The sequence below is a fragment of the Canis lupus genome, chromosome 38 (genome assembly GCF_048164855.1).
Source record: "Canis lupus baileyi chromosome 38, mCanLup2.hap1, whole genome shotgun sequence".
NCBI classification, from domain to species: domain Eukaryota; kingdom Metazoa; phylum Chordata; class Mammalia; order Carnivora; family Canidae; genus Canis; species Canis lupus.
This window is the reverse complement of record NC_132875.1, coordinates 7,535,166-7,560,227: the sequence shown is the minus strand read 5'-3', so window position 1 is coordinate 7,560,227 and position 25,062 is coordinate 7,535,166. Positions and strand designations below refer to the sequence as shown.

The following is a 25,062-nucleotide window of genomic DNA, read 5'->3' as shown; positions in this document are numbered from 1 at the left end:
GTGGCGCAAATTCTACTCCAAGAATAGGAAGGAGGTTGAATTTGGCACACACTCTCTGAGTGCCTTATTACATGTTGGGCACTCTGCTAGATTCTGGAGGATACTCCTTGATTTTAAGGATCTCTCAGTCTAGTACAACAATGGAAAGAGACTAAATAAAATGATCGTTATTATGTGCTGAGTGAGAGGCTGTTCTAAGCACTTACAGGCCTTATCTCATGTGATCTTCCTAGCAAACCATGAAGGAAGGATGATTACTGTCCCCCCTTTGACAGATAATGCCACTGAGGGACATAAAGGTGAAGCACCTGATCCGAGAGACAGCCAGGTAAATAATGGAGTCAGGAATGGAATAAGACAGTCTGAGTCCAGAACCAGAGCACTCACCAATGGAAGCTAATCATCTTTGCTTTTGCTTGTCACACATGCAACATTTCCCCTGATCTAATGTCTGTTTTCAGGTTAGGGGGCTACTTGTCAAAACCTAGGCCCTCCGAGTCAAGCTGCTAATGCATCAGGAATGTGAGTTCAAAATGAATATTTGTCCTATTTTAGCAAACTCAGCATGGCAAATGAATTACCTGTTCAGGAAGATGAGCACACAGTCTGCTGGGGATTATTGTTTGACCCAAAGAGCTGGGACCTAACCAATTAATCTGTTTCCAAAACTGTGATGATCATGGAAGGTTCTAATCATTCTTTCAAACAGAAGATCTCTCAAGACCTTTAGAACACTGTGACTCTCGCTCCACCTGACTCAACCCATATGAAAATAGTGGGTTATAGAGAGACCCAGTGAAGCAAGCAATAGTAAACATATGGGAATGGGAAAAGTGGGGTGGAAGACTTTAAGGCTGTTTTATTCCCCAGAGAACATCAAGTTTAAGAAGAAAATGGAAATACAGTCCCGGAGGACACAAACTATTACACTCAATCAAGAAATATCCCAAATGCTTAAATGAGCAAGCCTAAGTATAATAATATATTCCATTCAAACAACCCCAATAAATCAGACTAGCAATTTAAAAAAAATTTTTAAAGAATTCTAAAGTTAATTTAAGAAAAAAAGAAAACTTAAAAATAAAATAAAATAATGCTAGAGTGGAGATGGTACTAGAGAAAGAGACACTGTCCTACCAGACAAGAAGCTTGTTATAATCAAGCTACAATAGCTGAAATTTTGGGGTTCCGGGACAGAACTAAGCTTATAGATCAACAGAAGAGGAAACAGTCCTGAGAAAGACACCAGCGTATGGAGGAATTTTGCATGTTTTTATGGTGTCATTTTGAATCAGTAGAGAAATGAAAAATTTTCCAATATGGTATGAGGACAGCTAGCTAGCAGTTTGAATAAAATTTAATTTAGATTCTTACCATGGGTCTTATTCCAAAATAAATTCAGGATGGATTAATTATTTAAATGTAAATCAAATGCATAAAAACACTAGAAGAAAATTTACGTGGAAATTTTTACAATTCTGATGTGAAGAATTTTCTAATCATGTCATCAGAGTGAGAAACCATGAAGGATAAATTTGAACGTCTAAGAATTCAAAACATTTGTATGGCAAAACCCCTTTGTCACCGACATCAGAAGAAAAAATAATTAATAAAACATATGGCACAGCCTCTTTGACAGGATACTGAGAGAAAAAAAAAAAAAAAGATGTTCATGCTTCTCTGGAATAAAATGCAGTTTCAAGAAACACTTCCTGAGGACACACTCGGTCAGGAGCTCTTACGTGCCAAGGACACAGCTAAGCAGGGAGATGAGTTTCCTGCTCTCACTGAGCTTATGATCCAGTGATGAGTGAGGCAGATAGGGAAAAAAAGTCTTTAATGTCACCCAGAGATGAGCAGTATGATTAAAATGAAGCCCAATGCTGCCTGAGAGATTAGTGGGGGCCGGTGAGGAGCAGGGGGTCAGGGAAGGTCATTTTGAATAGGTAATCATTAACTGAGGTCCAAAGGACAGCAAAGAGCAGCAGAAATTTGGGGCAAAGGTTTTCCAAGTGGGGGAGCAGCCAGTGCAAGGCATGATGTGAAGGAGGAAGAACTAGGCCTGTATGAGGGGGTGAGAGAAAGCCAGGTGGGAGCCTGGTAGGAGTAGAGGCTGAGGACTGGGTTCAGGCTGCAGGTCATATTTTTGTAAGTGGTGTTACCTTTTATTTTACATGTAAAGGAAATCATTGGACCTTTCAAGTAGGGCATTGACTTCTGGCTCCTGGAAGGAGGATGCGGCCGCCTTCAATTGCTTTGAGATTTCCAACGGTCTACCGTAGCCACGGCACGTGGTGAGGTCCTAGGTATGTTCTCCCCAAAATCAAATCACAGCATAGGAAGAATCTATTCAAAACAGTAGAATGGAAATGCCAGTATCCAAAAGGTTCCACGAGGTATCATAACATAAAGAATCGCAGAGCTCTTAACCAATTCTGAGGTACATCTACTATCTTCAGCCATTTGCTCTTTCTTCCACTTCATCTTTTTATTTTTTATGCTTTGCCAGCCCAGTGCACTTGAAGGCCAATTTTATATACACTTTCTATTTCGAAATCTGAGCTCTTTTTGAAATCTCACTGCTTTACACGAAAGTACGCAGCTTTTTTTTTTTAATTTAAGTTGTCATGAATATGTGAAAATTTACCAGAAACTGAGATTTTTTTCATTTCTCCAATTAACCAAGAAAAATAATGTGCCTCTTGGAAAGAGTTCACATGTGACTGGGAAAGAGACTTATATAGAAATGGACATAAATGTCAGTGTTTGTGTGTGCACACATGAATGTAGGTGGGGGGAGTGGAGATGTGCAGAGGACCACGACACATACCACCGGTGACAGACACCTACAGCTAGCCCAAACTCAAATCCAGTTCCTCATGACCCAGCTGTCACTCCATCCTCCCTTTTCTCCCACTCAAGAAAGTAGTTCTGAGGCGCCTGGGTGGGAATGTCAGTTAGCATCCAACTCTTGGTTTCAGCTCAGGTCATGATCTCAGGGTCATGAGATCAAGCCCCAAGTCAGGCTCTGTGCTTATTGGGAAGTCGGCTTGAAGATTATCTTACTCTACCCTCCCCCCATGCAAGCTCTCTCTCTCTCTCTCTCTCAGAAAAAGAAAAAGAAAGAAAGAAAGAAGTTCTGTGAATTGAGGGAGATTAAGAAGGCAGATGAATGTGTTGAAAACTCAGCAGAAGAAATGAGCCCACTCTGCTGTTTGCCTTGAATCAAATCATGATAGAATTCATTTCAAAATTCCAAAGGGACATGAAATTGTTTTTTCCAGCAAGCAAAAGCCCAAAGGACAGAAACCCCTGAAATATGCTGTGTGGTAGTAAAACAAAAGTTACTACAAACTGTATAAATAATTAATAGAAACAACAGGTAGCAATAAATGATAATTTAGGAAACTCATCTTTCGATGAATTGATTTTAGGCAAATAGGTCTGCTCCACTCAGGTGTGCTTCTTACTGTTTGAAATCTCATCCTAAGCATTTACGGAGCCTTACGTCTTGTACTGAGAGTCGAGAGAATGTAAAGTTGTCAGACCTAAGACAGAAAGAGAGTTGGCACATCTCTTCCTAAGTTTCTGGAGCCCACAAAGGGAGCATTGCTGCCAGAGCCTACACCTGGAGCAGCTGCCTCTCCACACAAGCTCAGACATTTGTTTTGCTTAAAGTCTAAAAAAAAGTACAATTTTGCTAAATCAAGGTTTTTTGCTTATTTGAAATGATATCACAGCAAGGCTATTGTATTGTTATAGAAGCTCAGAATATATAAAGAAAGTAGAATGTTAGAAAAAAATAACAAAAATCACATTTTAATTTTTAACATCTTCATTCTTTTCTTTTTTTAAGATTTATTTATTTATTTATTTATGCATGAGAGACACAGACTGAAAGAAAGAGGCAGAGACAGAGGCAGAGGCAGAAGCAGGGAACCCGATGTGGGACTCGATCCCGCATCCGGGGATCACGACCTGAGCCGAAGGAAGACATTCAACCGCTGAGCCACCCAGGGTTCCCAACATCTTCATTCTTTTTTTTTTTTTTTTTTTTTTTTTGGTAGTTAAATCAAAGTAAAAAAAAAATTTATTTATTTATTTATTTATTTATTTATTTATTTATTTATTTTTTCATTCTTAAGTGAAACACTCATTCTGGGAGCTAATTTTTTTCTATTATTTCTAAAACTTTTTAAAGGAGTTGTCTCCATTCCACTGTGCCACATTCACTTGACAAACCCTGAGTATCTGCCATGTGCCAGCTAAGTTTGACCCCATCAAAGGCTCAGAATTCCTGCTTCCTTAGGGTCTGTTAGCACTAAGACCAAGTACAATGTCAGTGTAACTACCACCAGGATGAATGTTCTCCAGACAGGACACAGAGGATTAATAGAGCCTACCCTCTCTCTCATGGTACCTTTATCTCCTTTCCTCTCAAAATAAAAAGTGAAAGTCATCTTCAGTTAAACTTGATCGCCATGATTATACTGATTCCAGTTAAGTGAGCTACAATGCAGGAAATGATGCTAATGACTAGAACATCCGACCTCATGGGTGCTGATGTATAATTCAATAAACTCATAAGCATAGAAGTAAAATAATCAAACCTATTAAACCACCCATCAGGCCTGCTGACACTGTCAATCACATACACAAAACATTCACACCACACATTCAAATACACTTGTGTATGTAATTGAAGAGAAGCAGAATATGCCACCCCAAAATCTACCTTTTGGCATAAGGATTATTTAGGGCTGGTTATTTTTAAGAAATAACAGACACAGGAGAAACTCTGAAAAATGAATGCCTTTCCGTGAAACATTTACATTTATGAAGGAAATCTCCATTTGTAAGGACCTCTTCCTTACAAGGAAGAGGTTCCAAGAAGAGGAGGTTAAGTACATCTCTAGAAACTCTTAGCAATGAAGAATGTGAGGACTTAAATCTTTGAAACAGTCTTACCCCAGTTGACTATGCTTTTCCTGGCTACCTCCCCTAGCTGGCCTGCCCCCACCAACATCTTCTCTTGTCTTTAGCTGGCCATCATACATAAGGTGATGGCCAGGGCTATTTCAGGGTGTTACTCCATTTTCCTGGGGCTCTCCATACATACAGAAGGTGGACATGATATTAGACTTCTGTCCATTTTTCTCCTGTTAATCTGTCTTTTTATTACAGAGGAGGGTCTCAGCAAAGAATCTAGAAGGGTAGAGGGAAAATTTCCTTCTCTACAATATACATCAACACACAGACACAGGCACATCACACTCACATTCATACACCAGCTCACATATCTATACCAAAAACCTCCCATGCTCATTTCCTACCTGACAAAGGAAAAACAAAAATATCTAGATGTGGAGGTAGAGTTTCTTATTACTGGAACTGCAAGCATGTCCTTTTCTTCCTATTGCTAATCTCCCCATCCATCCTAAAGATTTGCAGAAGTACAGAATGAGACACATCCCAAAGGCAGGGGGTGGGTGGGGAGCAGGGATGCATTTGCTTGCTCCAGGCAGAGCACCTCTGTGAAAGAATTTCAATGTGAAATGAAGATTCTCACAAATGTATCCTCAGAAAATCAGACCTTTAAGAACTGAGAGATTGATTTCCATTAAATGTATGCTTTACGGAAGACTGAGACTTATCTCCTGACAGATGAACATCTGTCAAGAATCTCTCTCCATCCTTAAACCGACAAATTGACTGCTTCAAGTCTGGCTGGACTTTGCCCTCTCTGCATTCTTTGCCTTTAAATATAGCGCCAACCCCAAGCTTCCCCACAGCCTCACTTGTAGCTTGCTCCAGTGCGCATTTACTGAATTATAATTCCTCCACTATTCCCAAAGAAACCCAATTTTTGGTCATTTGAGCTGGCCTCACGTTACCTCTGTATTGAGGTTGATACTTTCTTCGTCTGCAAAAAAAAAAAACCTCACCCTGAGAACCGTACTGATGTCATCTTTGATTTCTGTAACACTTCTCTTTTGAAAAATCAAAGCTTTCACACTGAACCAGCTAGTTTGTTCACTACACTTCAGTATTATTGCTTGACTTTTATAGAAAGCAAACACTAAAATGTCACTTGCAGGTGATGGGGATGAGCAGTGAACTCCGGTCTCCTAGCTGCTAGTGCTCTTTCTGGAGATTCTATAGTGACTATAGCCAAGGGCCTCCAGACAAAAAGAAAGAAAAGGGAGAAAAGAGAGGGATGATCTAAGCAAGAGTCCCTATCATAATCAGATGATGTTGAGTCTCCTCTTGGAAGAAAAATTGATGAAAAATCTGTCATCCCAAAGGCTTATTTCTGAATCTGAACAGTTCTTCAAGTATGAAAATCTCTGTGGTTCCAAACATTAACATCATTTGCCCAAAATATGTAAGAAAAATAACAGGACCCATAGCCCAGTTGCAGGGTAACATAAGGATGGGGACTCTGCTCAGGGAGGGAAAATCCCAAATAGTAGTATCTGGAAGAGTGAGTGGCAAAACCCAGGGATGAGCTCCGATATGCCCATCCTTATTATTGTTCTTCCCACCCACACTACGCACTGCCTCTTCTGATACTGCAAGTCTACTTTACTGTACTTTATGGTCAGCATTTGAGAAGCCCCTGCCCTATGCCTAGATAAAAATTAATTCAGAAGTATTTAGTGAGCACCTACTGTGTACACCTCACTATTCCAGGTATCAAGGGAGAGTGTCAAAGATAAAAGGAGATCATCCCTAACCCCAAGGAATATGTAAGCTGGCTGAAAAGACAACACTATACCATTAGCCAATCTAAGTTGTACATTCAGGAAGAGAAAAGGGAAATCCAGAAGTACCAAAGAAGTCATGAAATGCTTCATGAAAGAATAGAACTGAATTGGACCCTGATACCTCATTCTTACTCCTAAAACTCTAAAATTAAGCCTGGGTCCCCCACCTGCAGGGGCAGCACACAATGGTGGAGTGGGTGGTTTGTGGGCTTCCTCTTCTGTGCCTGGCTTAAATCCTGAATCTGCATATAACTATGTTTGTGGCTTCAGGAAAGTCATTTAACTCCCCGAGTCCTAGTCAACTCATCCATAAAATGAGACTACAGGGCTAATGTGTGTCAAGGCTGCATTAGTGTCCGCCACATAGCAGGTGCTCAACCATGGTAATTATCATTATCCGGAGTTACTTCAATATGCTGAGAGGCAAAACGTTTCCTATGTTAGCTGCAATCATCAAAATTTACCAAATACCTTCAAGCTTTATGTTTAGGGCCGTAATTCCCATGGTTTGCCACACATTTGGAACACCTGTGGATCTTTACACTCATAACTGGGTCCCACCTCATATGGTCCGACTAAGTGGATCTGGGGTGCAATTTAGGCATTGAGATTTTTAAAAGCTCTCCAAGTCCCGTGATGCTAATGTGCAACCAAGTTTGGAACCACCATGTTATGGTGGAAATCGGCTTCCTATTCCACTGGAGGCCCCCAGCGCAGCAGACCAAGAATCAGGCATGGGAAGCACTTCTTTACATGGGTACTTTTTTTCATTCTATTACTCAGAGAAACAGGACCAATAGCATAAATAGATCCTACCCACCTATATAAACTATGATCCAGTGAAGGTCAATGGTTATTAGTTCTGATCCCTTAGAGAGAACACACATACATACCCCCAAACAAAAGCGAACCAGAGAGAGAGCATTTCTAGCTTCACCTCTTCACTTTAAAGACAAGGAAATTGAAGCCCAGAGAGACAGTGACTTGCCCAAAGTCACAGAGCAAATGGCAGTTCTAGGACTAGCTCACAGGACTTCAGAAGTTGACCATAAAACCCATATGATGGTTTGCCAGTTGTATTATCCGGCCTGGGGTCCTGGGTGCCCCAGACATTCTGAAAGTTGTTCTGGCTGTTGCTATACCCTGTGAGATGAGCTGCTGATGGCAAAGGCCAGGACTCTTGATGTCCTTCCAAATAGTAGAGCCAGCCCTCCAGGGAGCGATGGTTCATCGTGGGCCTGGATGTACATATTTTGAAAGGGAAAGCAAAATAAATGGGAGGCAGATCCATGAGCTAATTGCTTTGAGATCATTATAATCAATATCAGTTGCCCCAGGCCAAGGCTGCCTTTGGCTTGTCAGGCTGCTGACATTTTGTGCTCGGTCAGCCGGCTCCTCACTTCAAAGTGATAACATTATTGATTTGCCTCCTGTCCCATTAAAGCCTCCCTCTCACCTCCCAAGGGATAGATGATGCCCATGCTTGTGATTTGCTCAGCCACACACTCCTTAGCAGGAAAGGCTACATGATGAGAGGCTCACCTTTGTGATTTCACACCCCAAGATTCTATCCACAGCCTAAAAGTGCCCTTTCACACAAATCATACTGCCTGATTTCCCTAAATGCCCTTTTCATCCCTCTCTACATGTCAACCGTTTAAACACATTCCCTGACACATTCTCTGCCTCTTCCCTGATGATGCTCAGTTCCGAGCCTGCACTGAAGGTGAGCGGCGTGCCAGTTGCTCTCGCCCCTGTGCCAGGGGGGTGTCGGGAAGATCCTGGGCCTTGTGGTCAGATGGAGCTGGGTTCAAATCACTGCTTCACCATTTACCAGTGCTATGACCTTGAACAGTTTACCTAAACCCCATTCTGGACCTTCAAATCCTCATCTTCGAGAGGGCGATTAATAATACCCACCCCATCACTTTGCTGAGCTTGAACATGAGATCATCTATAGGAAGCAAGCACTGAGCTTGGTGACCCATAAGCAAGTCTTATCTGTTCCTTCTTCTCCTGCTCCTTCCTGATAGACTGTGACCACCTTCAGGCAAGGCCCCTCTTTGCTCATCTCTGTGTGGCCCTAGCACCATATATGGCATGGGGGAGCCACAGTGGATGTTTGTAGAACTGGGGACAGCAACGCAGATAAACTTTTCTGGATGATGACACTGCTTCCCGGAGTGATTAAGTGGCCCTTGCTGGTGATAGAAATGAGTATGCTATGTTCCAGCACGTTAATCTTTCTCTCAGTCTTGGTGCTGTTAATTCCGGAACAGTCTGAACACAACAACCGTGCCGACTTAGTGTGGTGCTTGTTGCACAACTTTCCCTCAATTAACTGGTCTTTGATTAATGGGTACCACAGACTCCTACCATCGTCTACACCAGCCCCGCTTTGCTTGCTGCAGCTGCCCCCCTCCTTCCCCACATAGCCACTCCTGGGTACCAAGCAGACGCTGCTCAGAGCAGAGGTGCTGACACAGACGCAGCCCGGGTTACCCCCAAGTTACCTGCACCTGGGACCCAGGGCTCTGCTTCCAGCTGCATTCCAGCTTCTGCACAAATAACACTTCACAAGCCAAAATGCTTTCACGGGCTCCAATTTTTGAGACTAATTCTCTCTTCTGAATTCTTGTTCTGTATCTCAGCCCAGAGGGCAGACCCTTCCACCCAAGGGCAGATCCAGACGCTACCTGCCCATTGGTCTGAATTTCTGTCTCCCACCTGAGTTCTCATGATTAGCTCCACTCACCTGCTGGGGTCCCTGGTACTGCGCCATCTGGAAGTACCTGCTGCGGTCATTATTGACAGAACTGCTCAGAGGGCTCATTTGCCCGCTTAGACTCTTCACCTCTACCATCAACCAGGTATGCCCCTTACGTCCTGCCTGGGTCCCGGCTCTTCACCTGTGCAGACCCTAGGCGCACACACTGCAATGACTTTCCTTCCCCAATACTATTCTTATTTCTCAATTTACCTTTATCTTACAAATCCCTCTTACCACATCACCGGCTACAAAATACACACTTGTCCCTTCATGTCAATTTAGCAACAGTGACATTTCTTTTGTTTCTTTTCTGATAACATATATTTAACAAATAAAGATCATGTAATAAAAGTAAAAATACCAATGTAAAAAGCAAAAGTCCTCCTTTAAGCCCTGCAAAATCCCACTAACCTGCTGACAGATAACCATGGTCAGAAATGCCATGTGAATACAATGGCTGAATAACATTTCTATTTTTTTTTTCTCCAGACTTCCGAATTTGCTCCCCCTTGGCCACTGCTAGACCAGGTGTACAAACATGGGTGTGAACACACATTTAATTGCTTGATATGGGAAAGGCCACAGCAAGACGACAAGGTTCCTCAGGCTTCCTATTTCTGGTTTCCTTGGTTTCACTGGTCCTTGGTACCTAACATTTGGTAGTACTGTGTCTTCAGTGTGTCCAAAACTGGCATTCCTATAGCTGAATCCTGGTGCTAGAGCAGGTGGGGTTCTCCAGGGCAGAAACACACCCCAGCTTCAGCAGCATCCTTAAACACAGGCCCTAAAGCCTGTCCTCAAATGTATTTTAGCAGGTGGTGCAATTCTGAGCAATATTCTTAGTGTCCACACTGTACCTTATCACCTTCCTTTATGAACCAGGAATGGTTTGATTAGGAAGAAGGTAGGACCCTTCCTCCTTCACCTGGGGAAAAAAAAAAAAAAAACAACCAAGAGTAATTCAGGATCTCTGCTGTGGAGTACTGTGGCAAAGACCCTTGCCTGCAGCAGAAGAGATTTTGATAGCTCACATCAAGGCTAAAATAATTTCTGTCCAAGAGGTCCCAAACATCCCTCTCTACCACATTCTCTTTAAACCCAGAGATTCTGTTCTAGCAGCTACAGTTAGCAGCAAATGCACTGCAGTCAAGGGAAACAAAGAGACCTTTACAAGTCTCACATCCTTATCCAATCTAAGGATCTTGGTCCCTTGATCAGCCATTTGGGCTCCCCTTGCCATTTTGCTCATGCTAACTGGATTTGCGATGTCTCGATTCTTTCTTTGCAAAAACAGCAGTTACCCTGGACCAGGCACTGTCCTAAGCACCTTTCACTCAGTAATTCATGTAATCTGTACCAAGTCCTGTGACATAAGGGCTAGGATCTGTACCCAAAAGTGGAAGCCTGGAGGCAAGTTCGATAGGACAGTTCACGCAAGCTGGCACAGCTAGCAAAATCATATTTGAACTCAGGCGGTCTGAGGCCAGCACCCATGTAGTGGACCAACTGTGCCAGAGCAGCTGTCATAGCCCAAGCTCTAGAAAGCCATCTCTATTCTCTGGGACAAACATCATCTTGCGCGTGGCAGGCAACTACTGAAGAGCAAAGGAATCTTCTGAATATGTAGACTTGCTGACGTGCAACCCAAGGGTCATGCCTCCCTCTGACCAAAAAAAAAAAAAAACAAGAATGAATGCCTCTGGCTGGAACCTGAAGTTTTAAGCCATTTGAGATACCCGATAGTCTGGAACGAATGTTCATCAGAGCTAAGACAAAGAAATATAAGGCTAATACAATTTCGACCCACTTGTTTATGACTTAAGTGAAGTTGTTTCAATCCACTTGTTTATGACAAGGAAAAATATAATGTGATGTTTAGAAGTAAAGTTGTTTTGATATAAAGTTGAAGTAAGTTGTGTCAGGGTAGCATCATCTCTTCTGCTGTCACCAATAAGAACTCAGTAGCTCAGCCATTGAGGGGTCCCACTGAGGGCTCAGCAATAAAAACATGAAGAAGCAACTACAACAAGGGGATATTTAGACTATAAATACTGAGAGTTTGTGAGGACTGTCTGACAGTGTTCCATCTGGGCAAGCCTGTATTTTGTTGATCGAAAATAGCTCTCTGAAGACCTTGGGGGCAATTAGCTCTTGCAGTGCTGAAGGCAACTCTTTTATGAAGATCATCTTGCCTGGCAACACCAGCACCCTCGTTTCTCAGCAACACATTCTAGCAACACAGGACTTTTACTTTTGTGCTGGCAACTTTCCATTGGCTGAGCCATGCCTCCCGAGTACCAACTCCTATAAAGGTACACATCAACTCATTTGGACTTTACTCCTTTCACTCTCCTTTCCTGAACAACAGTATGATCAATAATATGATCAATCGCTCACTATTTGGGATGTATTATTTCTTCATTGGCTTGCTCAGAGACACTTTCCTGCTATGGGCTTGTGAAATTCCCACCATGCACCTATGTTAAATAAACTATTGGCAAAGGCTGTCTCAATCTCTGAGCATTAATTTGCCCCAAAACGTAACAGTCTCCACCCAAATCAGAGACCACTGTGTGAACCTCGTTAAGAAGCCGAAGTGCAGACCTCATCCTGGAGGGACACGTCGCAGAGTACAAATGAAATCACTATGATTTGAACACGCAGCTCAAAGGGTGAGACCAACAAGGAAATAAGAATAAAACAATTTGTTTTGAGGACCTACTATGTGTTGGGCTCTTCGCTTACATTATTTTTTAATCCACATGACACAGAGAGATCATCAATGTTCCCATTGTAAAGATAAGGAAAGCTGAGACAAAGACCTTCCAAGTCACGGAGGTAGTACTGGTAGTGCAACTAATCCTATTAAGGTCTATTTAAATCCAAACAATTTTAAATAAACATTGGATAATTACATAAGTGGTGTCAGGCAGACTGGGACAATCCAAAAAGAATGAGCTACACTTTAGTCTCACCCCCAGCCCAGCAGCTGGAAAGCAGGCCCACAGAGACTCTACATGGGAGTCATTGGAAAGCACCCAACGAGGAAGCAGGACCTGGGAGGGTCCCGGCAACTACAAGAAGCTGAGATTGGCAGCATTCTGCAGCCACTTAGTGGCTTTGTTTGTGTTGGTTATCAAAGGCTTCTGTATGTTCTGAATTTCTCCTCAGTTGCCTGTCAGTGGCAGGGGCTCTGTTTTCTTCATTGGGTCCCCACGATGTCTAAAAAAGTGTGTCGTATCATAGCCAGTAGGATTGGAAATGGCATTAGGAATGTGACAAAGATAAATGCTGTGAAAAAAAAAGAAGAAGCTAACGTACCTTCAGCGTCTTAGCTCAGTACCTGGCGAGTTTTATATCATTTGATCCTCAATGAGTGGATGAGGCTGATAATATAATTACACTGATCTTAGAGATGAGGGAACTGAGGTAGAGAATATAAGTGATTGCTGGCAAAATGGACAACTATTACATTGTACAGCAGGAATTGTGAAAGTAGATCTGCCCAATGTCAAAATCCATACCCAACCAACACGGGCCCTGCACTCCATCACAGTAGTCATTGAAAAAGGCGTCTATTAAGATGAACATTCCGTATGGTCTTATTTCAGCATGAAGAGTTGTGGACTTCAATAGAGTAATAGTACCGATCTTGAATTTTTAGCATCTTATACCTTCCACAGCACTCTTATAAATTCCTTGTCTTTTAAGGTGACAGTACTGTCCATCTGTAGGGTAGCTCTTTCTCTCGGTGCTGAATCTGTTTATTATCTAACCACTTGTTTCCTATCAATCATTCCTTTCTGTGTGTCAACTCTTTACCTTGTGTTCTGTTTCGTTATTTAAACTTTCTTGGTATTCCCTATTTCCCATATCATTTAGAACAGTATCTGGCACATAGTAAATACACAATAAATATTTGAAATGTGTCTTGCACACAGTAGACATTCAATACATTTTCATGGAATTAAATATATTCTCCTCACTCAATACTCTCATGTTTGCACACAGGAGACTCTATGCTGAAACTAACCTATTTTCTAAATGAGAAATCTGAGACTCGGCCACGGGAAATGTATGACCTTGGACCACACAGCCACTTCGTAATTTTGTAAGAACCTAAATGTCACATCCTGACTCCCAGTCCAGTGCTCTTTCCTTCCCTTATTCCACTAGATCACATGGTATGAATAGTAGCAGGGTGATACAACTGGAGTTGACATCTTTAATCTGTCTTGAAGTTGAATCATCAAGCCTGGGAACAAAAATACAGCGCAAGAATCCAAGAAGGCTTCCAGTAACACCCTCAGCCAAGGAGCCAGGAAGTGGAGGCTGAGGATCAGGGAGGGCTAGGAGAACTTTGAAGGTCTCTCAAAGCAACTCTGTGCTTCTGGCTTTGCTTTTTACAGTGATTTGCAGAACAGCTTTTAGAATGAAAATGGCCTGAGGGCTTGTTCCTGGAGGCCAAAAAGGAAGACAGGGCTGTAGTGCTTACTTTGCAGCCTGAGTTAGGAGTAGGGGAGAATTTGGCAGGGGCCAGAGGGTAAAGGAACCACAAAAATGGGTGGAAATAAGGTGAATTGCAATGGCTCATAACAACATCAGAAGTTGTCCTAGACACCTGCACCCCGATGTTTCTAGCAGCAATGTCCACAATAGCCAAACTGTGGAAGGAGCCTCGGTGTCCATCGACAGATGAATGGATAAAGAAGATGTGGTCTATGTATACACTGGAATATTACTCAGCCATTAGAAATGACAAATACCCACCATTTGCTTCGACGTGGATGGAACTAGAGGGTATTATGCTGAGTGAAATAAGTCAATCAGAGAAGGACAAACATTATATGGTCTCAAAAAAAATGAGTGGGAAATACCAGAAAGGGAGACAGAACGTGAGAGACTCCTAACTCTGGGAAACGAACTAGGGGTGGTGGAAGGGGAGGCAGGCGGTGGGTGGGGGTGACGGGCACTGAAGGGGGCACTTGATGGGATGAGCACTGGGCGTTATTCTATATGTTGGCAAATTGAACATCAATAAAAAATAAATTAAAAAAAAAAAAAGAAGTTGTCCTAGAAACTTAATGGTAGAGACCTTTGGAGTTTCCTCATGGGGAGCACATCCCCAGCGAGGGAGCACTGCGTGCCAGGCACCCTGTGCCACAGGCACACTGCTTCCCCCATAGCCATTTAGAAAATATCTAACGGTCCATGAACATTGAGCTAAGTTTTTCATACTTCAGAGAGGTCGAGGAGATACGGCAAGGGGTTGAGAGTGCAGAGGAGAAAAGATCATACTCCCTCTATCCTTCAGAATTCTTGGCTGAGACCGCCTGCAATAAAAGATAGCTTATAACAAGATTAAACAAACGGAAGCTTATTAACATTGTTTTTTAAAAAGGAAATCGAGGTCCAAAATGGAGTTAATTGTCCCCAGGGCCCCAAACCCAGACTTGATTTAAGTTCCAACCTCTCCCAGAAATGTGACTTTTAGACAATCTAAAACTTCCTAATCAGCACTAGCAAAGTGATTTACAGAAGACCTCTGCTCATCCCTTCTCCCAAAAAGAATGCCTGAAACAATCTTTCTTGCTAATAGCTATCTTGCCCTTCTCTCCTTCTCTGTATAAAACACTTCTGTTTTGTACAACTCCTTGGAGTGAATGTCAGGTTACTAGAATGTTGCCCAATTTGTGAATCTTTGGATAAAGCCAATTAGATGTTCAAATTTACTTAGTTGAATTTTTGTTCCTAAACAACATGTACACTTGAGTAGCTCGCTGAGATGGCCAAAGCTACCCACCACCCTACAGCCATCTTCAGCTATAAGCAAAAGAAAGGTGTCCAGGGGTAAGGAGAGGCTCCCTATAGGATGGTACCAGGAAAAGCACAGTAAACAAGGATAAAGTTTATTATGCAGATTTAATTCTACCCCTCTCCTTGGATGAACATTTCTTGTGATTTGGATTTAGTCATTCTCTCCTCTTGAACAGAGGGAGCCGCCCTTACAAATGGAGATTTCCTTTAGAAATGTAAATTTCTCTCACAAAAGGGTAACTTCCCTTCTATTTTCTGAACTTCCCCTGGGTCTGCTGTTTCTCAAAATTATCAACTCAAAAGACATATTTCAGGTGGTGTGTTCTGCTACCCTTACAAAAGCGTTCCTGTTCTTTAGTCCTAAGGAGTAAGAGACCTGGGCTACATCTTTGGATGGAGGTAAGTGATGGGAGGGGAGATTCACAGGAAGAGAGGCAGGGCATCCAATTTGGGTAAATTGGTTTTTCCTAGGGTCTAATGCATCAGATCATTAAGTGAAAAGGTATTTTAAGTGACACCTATGGGGAGTATTTTCAGTGCGATCAAACAATATAATAAACCATTAAACAGTGGCACAGTGACTTTCTAAACCGGGACTTCAAAGGATTAACATAATAGAAGCAGAATTAAAACAAATGAGGCTCATCTTGCTTTCTTTCCCGAACACAACTAGAGAAATTAAATACAAAGGCAGTATGATAAACAATTATACAAAAACAGGTAGAGGCACTTAGAGATCATTCATCGTCTCTCTGAAATTCTCTTTGGGACTCCCACTGATGTAGGCAGGCAGGCACCTAGAGAATGTCCCACAGGACTAGCCAAGAGGGCCCTTGCTTTCAGGAAGGATGGAAATCAGACTCAAGCCAGCAGGAGGTGAAAGCAGATTTTATTGAAGATATATATAGGCAGAGAGCGAGATACAGAGTGTCCTGGAGACGGGAAGGAAAAGAGCACGTGTCTCCTCTGCTTGGCGTCTGGTGTTTTTACTGGTGATTGTGGCCTGGTGCACATGTCCTCTCAGGCATCCAGGAACTATCTGGTCAGAACAAAGACAGTGTCCAGGTGTCCTTCATAAGTCATTTGTTCCCTGGGGCCAGGGGTCTTGGCATCAAGGTGCTTGGAGTCAGTGGTTTTGGAAGACCTTTATGACACTCCACCCAATCACTCATCACTCCTTAGATGCTAGCTATTGTGCTGGAAGATATCATTTTCTCTTTGTCACTTACCAGGACAACATATGCTATCTGCATGCCAAGGCATGTGTAGAGTTGAAGAGGGGGTGGTTTGCAGGTTTGGGCAAGAATAGAAGCTGGAGCAAAGGGGTAAAACAGCTATTTTTATGGGGTCTCTTTGGTTTCGCTCTCTCAACCACAACGCTGTACTATTCTGATCTATTTGACCCTAGTATCTCTCCCCCTTTAATCATTCTTCTGCTGAATTCTTTCTGATTCCTCTCTGCCCTCCTGGACATATCTGGGTTCTCCTAGAGCTAAAACTTCAGTTCTTTTTCTCCTGCGACAGAGGTGACATGGCATCTTGGAACATCATGTCTTGTAGCTCCCAAAGCCTGGCATTACCACTGGCCAGCTGGTGGGCCCGGCCAAACCAGTTAATCTCTCTGAATCTCCAACGTCTCATCTTTAAAAATAAGTCACACAATATCTGCCTCAGAAGGTTTTTAATAATGATTAAATAGAGAGATGGCTTCTAACATTCCTGCCACCAGGTGGGTGCTTCACAAAACCAAGGTGTACCTAGCAGCATTGTCTTACTTTATCTCAAACTCTGCTAACTTCAAATAGACTTTTCTGTCTTTAACTGCTTGCCACAGCACAGTACTGTATTTGTATTTCTGTTGTGCTAGAAGACACATAGCCTAAAACTTGCCTTTTTCACCATTTTTAAGCGTACGGTTCAGTAGTGCTAACTACTCACATTGTTGAGCTAAGTCCAGGATCTGTTTTGTCTTACAAAACTGAAACTATACTTGTGAGATAACTGCTCATTTTGCCCTCCCCCCAGCCCATGGCAACCACCATTCTATTTCCTGTCTCTATGAATTTGACTATTCTCAGCACTTCATAGAAGTTAAATCATACAGTATTTTCTTTTTGTCCCTGGCTTCTTTCACTTAACGTAACGTCCTCAAGGTTCATCCATGCATGGTACGTGCAGAATTTAGTTCCTTCTTAGGAATGAATAATATTTCATTTTATTGTATACCCCATTTGTCTATCCATGTATATCCACCCACCAACATTTGAGCTGCTTCTATCGCCTGGCTGGTAGGGAAATGCTGCAATGAACATGGGTATACAAGAATCTCTTCCAGACCCTGTTTTCAGTTTGGTGGTGGGGCGGGGGGGAGCAGGCATATGCCCAAACATGGTATTGTTGGATTGAAATGGGGTTTTGAGCGGGGGAGAGGAGAGCTTAGTTCAGGTCTCACAGAGTGGAAGAATGAATCTCCCAAACAAAGGAGAGGGAGTAAAGCAATAGAAGTTTACTAAGCAAAGATGGAGCTAATGGAGCTAATGGAGAAAAGGAGAAAAGCTAATGGAGAAAAGCTAAAGCAGAGAAAGCTCTTAGAAGTGAGAGGGGTCCGGACAGGGTTGCCACGGAGGGCTTTTTTGGCTGGCCTTTTATAGAAAACCTGACTGGGAGGGGTGAGGGCCTTGAGATTTCTGTTGTCATCTTGAGTGAACAACAAGACTTGATTACTTGATAGCTAAGGAAGATACTCCTTAGTATTTTGGAGCCAGGGGGCCAGATTTACTGCCTTATCTCTGTTGCATCTCAGTGACCTTGGGATTTATGGGAGCCTGACCTTGGGGCCTCTCAATGTCCTTGGGACTTGTGAGAACCCAGAGATTTGTGGGACCCCAACTCTGGGCCTTTCCCTTATCCTTCCCTGCCTAGCCTCATTTGTCCCTAACTCAGGATCATATGGCAATTCTATTTTTAATTTTTTGAGGAATTGCCATGCTGTTTTCCATAGTAGCTGGACCATTTTACCTTCTCACCAATGGTGCAAGGGTTCCAATGTTTCAACAGCCTTGCCAACACTTGTTAATTTCTGGGGTTTTTTTTTTTTCTTTCTGAGTTTTGATCATAAATAGCTGCCCTAATTGGCATGAGGCGATATATCATAGTGGCTTTGATTTGCATTTCCCTCATGATTAATAGTATTGAGCAGCATTTCTTATAGTTGTTGACCATTACCATATTTTCATCTTTATTAAGTTTCATACCATCACTTTGAATATACTTAAAAATATATGCACTTTTATTCCTCGAACTTCCTTTCCCAAATTTCCTGTTCTTTGTAAATTTCCCATTTATCCAGACTAGAAATATCATCTTAATCATTTACTATCCCGAATGACTCTACAAGCCCTCACATTCTTTTCTTTGTAATGATTCTTACTTTCACACAATTCCTTCCACTTCTGCATGACTTACCTCATCAGGAACCTACCGTGCTTAGTACAATGTTGTCATGCACATGGTGACTTCCTTTTCTCCATTAGCTCCTATCCATCATGAGCACCGTTGACAAATTAATTCACTTTTAAAATACCACATTTATTTTATAATTACTTTGATCGAGATTTAGTAAAAATTGTCTACTATCCACTCCAGAGGTTCTTGGAATTTGTCTCCCATAGAATGTTTTCCCTTATTTGGCAGAAATATTCTGCTGATAAAATTTAATAATGGCAGTCATTTCCCAAATCACAAAAAAATTAAGTTGACGATTAAGAATTTTTTTTTCAATTTTTAACTTTTCTCCTACTTTTGCTTTTTTAGTTTTCCATGCTTGCCACTAATTGACAGGCAGATGACAGGACAATGAAAAAAAATAGTCCATAATTACAATTAATAGAAAAGCTCAGAAATCATGAACTTTATCTATTTGGGCAACTGAAGCTTTTCTTCATTGTCATTGTAGCTACTTGGTTTATTAGTCAGTATATAGACGTGGTTTCCTACTCGCGAAAAAAAACGGTGTTGGGAAAATTTGACAGCCACATGAAACAGAACGAAAGTGGGCCACTATCTTACACCAAGCACAAAATTAACTCAAAATAGATTAAAAACTTGAATATAAGACCTGAAACCATTAAACTTCTAGAAGAAAACATAGGTGGTATGCTCCTTGGCATCAGTCTTGGTAATGATTTTTTTGGATTTGATACCAAAACCAAAGGCAATAGAAACAAAAATAAACAAGTGGGACTATATCAAACTGAAAACCTTGTAAGGGGCATGTGGGTGGCTTAGTCAGTTAAACATCTGACTCTTGGGCAGCCAGGGTGGCTCAGTGGTTTAGCGCCACCTTCGGCCCAGGTCATGATCCTGGACCCCAGGATCGAGTCCCACATCAGGCTCTCTGCATGGAGCCTGCTTCTCCCTCTGCCTGTGTCTCTGCCTCTCTCTTTCTCTCTCTGTGTCTCTCATGAATGAATGAATAAAATGTTAAAAAAAAAATCTGACTCTTGATTTCGGCTCAGGTCATGATCTCAGGGTCCTGAGATCAAGCCCCTAGTCAGCCTCCTAGCTCGGCACGAAGTCTGATTGAGATTCTCTCTCTCCTGCCCCTCCCTTCTGCTTGCATGCTCTATATAAATAAATAAATAAATAAATAAATAAATAAATAAATAAATAAACAAATATATAAAATCTTTTTAAAATCCCTGAAAACCTGCAGAGCAAAGGAAACCATCAACCAAACAAAAAGGCAACCTAATAAATGGAAGAAAATATTTACAAGTCATTTATCTGATAAGAGGTTAATATCCAAAATACATAAAAAGCTTATACAACTTGATAGCAAACACACAATACAATTTAAAAATGGGCAAAGGATCTGAATAGACCTTTTTCTAAAGAAGACATACAGATGGCCAATAGGTACATGAAAAGATGCTCAACAACACTATTCATCAGGAAAATGCAAATCAAAACCTCAATGAGATATCACTTCACACTTATGAGAATTGTCATCATCAAAAAGACTAGAAATAACAGTGTTGAGGAGGACGTGGAGAAAAGGTAACCCTCATACACTGTTAGTAAGAATGTAAATTCATGCAGCCACTGTGGATAGCAATATGGAGATTCCTCAAAAATTAAAAACATAATTGCATCTGATCCAGCAATTCCACCTCTGGATATTTATCAAAAGAATATGAATACACTAACACAAAAAGATATATGCATCCTCATGTCCATTGCAACATTATTTATAATTTTAACATTATAATTTATAATGTTCTTGGTATTTATAATAGCCAAGACATGGAAAGTGTCCATTGATGGATACATGGATAAAGACAATATGATCTATATGTCTATCTATCTGTCCATCTACCTACCTATCTATAAAGGAAAATTATTCAGTCACAAAAGCAAGAATTAAATCTTGCTGTTTACAACAATATGAATGTACCTTGAGGGTATTATGCAAAGTGAAATAAGTCAGATAAATAAGAAAGACAAATTCGTAGCACATGATTTCACTTACATATGGAATCTAAAAACAAGCAAGCAAACAAAACCAGTCCATAGATACAAAGAATAGATCGGTGGTTGTCAGAGGCGAGGGGTGGAGGGAGGTGATATGGGTGAAGGGAGTCAAAAGGTACAAACTTCTAGTTATAAAACAAAGAAATAATTCTTGGGGATGCAATGTCCAGCATGGCAACATAGTTAATAATATTGTGTTGAATGTTTGAACATTGCTAAAAGAGAGTATTCTAAAAGCTCTCATTACAAGAAAAATATCTATAACTATGTACAGTAATGGACGTTAACTATATTTATTGCAAAGATCATTTTGCAATATATACAAATATCAAAGCATTATGTTGTACACTTGAAACTAACATTATATGTCAATTATACCTCAATAAAAATAAAATAAAAAGCATTAGATACAAATAAGAAAAAGAAATTGCTAAATGTCTCCCAGGATCCATTCAAACTCTCTTCCCTTTAGCAATAGAATCACCTGAATTTTAGTATGGTACAAGTTAGCCCAAATAAATACAGGATTTGCTAGCTATCCTTGCAATTAGGTGTGGCCATACGATGTAGTTCTGGCCAATAAGTGGAAATGATGTTTACAACTTCCAGATTATATCTTTAAAAAGAAACTTTTCTTGGGGTGCCTGGGTGGCTCAGTCGGTTAAGCATCTGCCTTTGGCTCAGTTCATGATCCCAGGTCCTGAGATCGAGCCCTGAATTGGGTTTATCCGGTCTCCTTCTGCCCCCACTGCGCTCCTGCGCTCTCCCTCTCTCTCTCAAAATAAGTACATAAAATCTTTAAAAAGAAAAAAAAAAAAAACTTCTAAATGTCACATGTGTAGCAACCAACTTTGACCCAGAACCACCTTTTACTTTAAGTCTTTCAGTGACTTTGTGGTAAAAAATATCCTACCAACTCTGGACAACTCCCCTTTGCACTGTTAAATGAGAAAGAAACAAAAATTTTGTTATATTGAAATTATTGTAACTTTGGATTTTCTTGATGTAGAAACTTAACCCCCCTCCCCCACAAAAAAGTCTCAGGCATTATATTTAGGGTTAGATATTGTATATGATTTCCTAAAAGATGTGTAAAGAATTAGAGAAGGTTTTGCAATGGCTGGCAAGATCCTGGGAGAAGCCTGTTCTGATTTAGTGAGTTTGTATCTCAAATAAAATAAAGCAGTTTACACAATAGTTACTGCAGCCCATCCCCCATTTATCTGCCGATCTTGAGGTAAATTAAACAGCTGCTAACCCCACCCTCCTGATGCCACAGCCTCTAAGGAGGTGGGCCAGTCTTGAGGCAGCTCGGCATGGCTGTTCAGGTACAGAGACAGGCACAGGTATGGACTATGAAAAGGAGCAGCCCTGGACAACTGGGATGGCCTTACAGTCACATTGTTTGCATGAAGACCCCCACTAATCTATTGTTTTAATTTTCTCCCTGAATAAAGATCATTACAAGAGGACCCAGGGCATTTACATTGTCCAAATAAAGCCATAAACACTTCATCCACTTACAACCATATTTATCTGGGGAAAAAAAAAAAAAAAGATTATCAATTTTATGAGATTTTCCTACCCTGTAATGAAAGAATGGAGTAAAGTAATGATAGACCTTTATTCTTTCTTTCTTTCTTTCTTTGTTCTTTCTTTCTTTCTTTTCTTTCTTTCTTTCTTTCTTTTTCTTTCTTCCTTTTGTCTTTCTTTTTTCCTTCTTTTGTTCCCTTCTTCCTTTCTTGCATTTTTTCCATTTGTGAATGATATAAAGAATGAATAATTCGGGTAAAATATGTAAGCGCAGAAATTAACCCTTACATACACAGTCAAGTAGTATTTGACAAGGGAGGTGAGAATACTCAATACCGAAAGATATTCAATAAATGATGTTGGGAGAACTGGATAATCACATGCAGAAGAATGACCTCCATCTTATATCACTCACAGCATCTTATAACACTTGAAATTTATTTGAAGGCTTAAACATAATACTTTAGGCCATGTATCTCCAACAAGAACATATAGGGGAAATAAAGCTCCTTGATATTGGCCTTGGCAATGATTTTTTTTTGGATATTACACCAAAAGCACAAGGAATAAAAACAAAACTAACAAGCTTCTGTGCAGGAAAGAAATGATCAACAAAACGAAAAGACAGCCTACCGAATACAAGAAAATATTTGCAAATCACATATCTGATAAGGAATTAATATCCAAATATATAAGGAGCTGATACAACCTAATATTTTTTTTTAAATCCAATTAAAAAATGGGCAGTGGAACTGAATTTCCAAAGAAGACATACAAATGGCCAACAGGTACATGAAAAAAGTGCTCAACATCACTAGTCATCAGGAAAATGCAAAATAAAATCATAATGAGGTATCACCTCATAGCTGTTAGAATGGCTATCATCAAAAGGCAAAGGATATCAAGTTGGCAAGGATGTGGAGAGAAAAGAACCCTTTGGAGGGAATGTAAATTTGTACAGACATTGTGGAAAAGAGTATGGCAATTCCTCAAAAAATTAAAAATAGGATTTCAAATGATCCAGTTAATCCCACTTCTGGATATCTTATCCAAAGGAAATGAAACAGGGTATCACTGAGATATCTGACTCCCATGCTTATTGCAGTATTATTCACAATAGCCAAGATAAGGAAACAATCTAGCAACATAAGTGGCTGTCTTAGATGAATGGATAAAGAAGATGTGATGTACATAATGATGAAAAAGAAGGCATTTGCAACAACATAGATGGACCTCGAGGAACTGTGCTAAGTAAATTATAAGTCAGACAGACAAAGACAAATACTGTATGATTTTACTTTTATGTGAAATCAAAAATGCCAAACTCATGGCAACAGAGAGCAGAATGGTGATTGCCAAGGGCTAGGAGAGTGGGGTTATGTGGTGATGCTAGTCAAAGAGTACAAACTCCCCCTTATAAGATGAGTAAGTTCTGGGGATCTGATATAGAGCACAGTGATTATGTTAACAAGCCTATATTATGTACTTAAAATTTGGTGAAAGAATAGACGTTAAATTCTCACTACCAAAGGAATAGTAATTATGTGAAGTGATAGGAGTGTCACCTTGTTACCTAACCCTACTGTAATAATTTTACATTTACAATTTACAATTTAGTTATAAATAAGTGTATCAAATCAATACATTGTACACTTTAAACTCACACAGTGTTATATGTCAATTATATCTCAATAAAACTGGGGGGGGGAATCTGTTTATTTCTATATTTCATCTAACAAGATGCAGCTGTCCTGAAAAGGGAAGAAATTCCCAACTTCTCCCCAAAACAAGGGGATACAAAGTCCGAACTGACTCTGTATCCAACACCAGCTACACTTTGCTCAAATGCTCCCAGTGTCTATTGCTTAAAGTTAAAATTGTAAAGTTGACTTTGAACGACTTGTGTATAAAACAAAAAAAGAGGGGGCACTTAGGTGGCTCAGTGGTTGAGCATCTGCCTTCGGCTCAGGTCATGATCCCGGGGTCCTGGGATCCAGTCCCACACTGGGCTCCCTATGAGGAGCCTGCATCTCCCTCTGCCTGTGTCTCTGCCTCTCTCTGTCTCTCCTGAAAAATTTTTTTTTTAAATCTTTAAAAAAATGAGAAGAAAATGATTAGCCTATATAAATATACATATTGTAAGAGAAATATGCAAAGTTACCAGAGTCCCCATCTATAATTGGTCAGAATACCCTCCATAATTGATATCTATGGCTTTCTTCTTCCACTAGTCATCCCACATTTCTACTTCCTTCAGCCAGAACTTCCCATGGGTCACGACCTCTTTTAGAGTGAGATCGTGGTTTGTTCATCTGGCTTCGGGGGAGTTGAAGGACTTTAGGGCTAAAGAAATTAACTAGCTGTGTAGGCCAGTCTCAGATGGGTGATCCATACAGACGCTGATATTGCCCAAGGAAAGACAGACATTGATGAGGAACAAGCACTGAATCCAGGAAAGTGAGACAATGTCTCAGCCTGGACCGAGGCCTATGAGGGCTACGTAGGAGGGCCACACTCTACCACAAAGAGAACTGTGATGTACAATTTAACTGCAGCCAAAATACACTCCAGACACTTTTTCTCCACCCTCATCCCCATAATCAGGATGGAGCATGTAAGGAACAAAACAGCTGCTCAGAATTT

General features: G+C 40.9%; 1 long non-coding RNA gene across 2 annotated transcripts in view; it reads right to left on the bottom strand.

Moving 5' to 3' along the window:
• Positions 1-2,193: 2,193 nt before the first annotated feature.
• The window catches only part of LOC140626707 (uncharacterized), a 128,124-nt gene continuing 105,255 nt past the window's right edge, over positions 2,194-25,062 (bottom strand). The window contains exon 6 of one of the 2 annotated variants that reach the window (XR_012025746.1): positions 2,194-2,346. This is a non-coding gene — a long non-coding RNA (uncharacterized lncRNA). Of the gene's footprint in view, positions 2,347-16,263; positions 16,394-25,062 lie in introns of those variants that run through there. The other variant, XR_012025747.1, reaches the window with a different exon arrangement.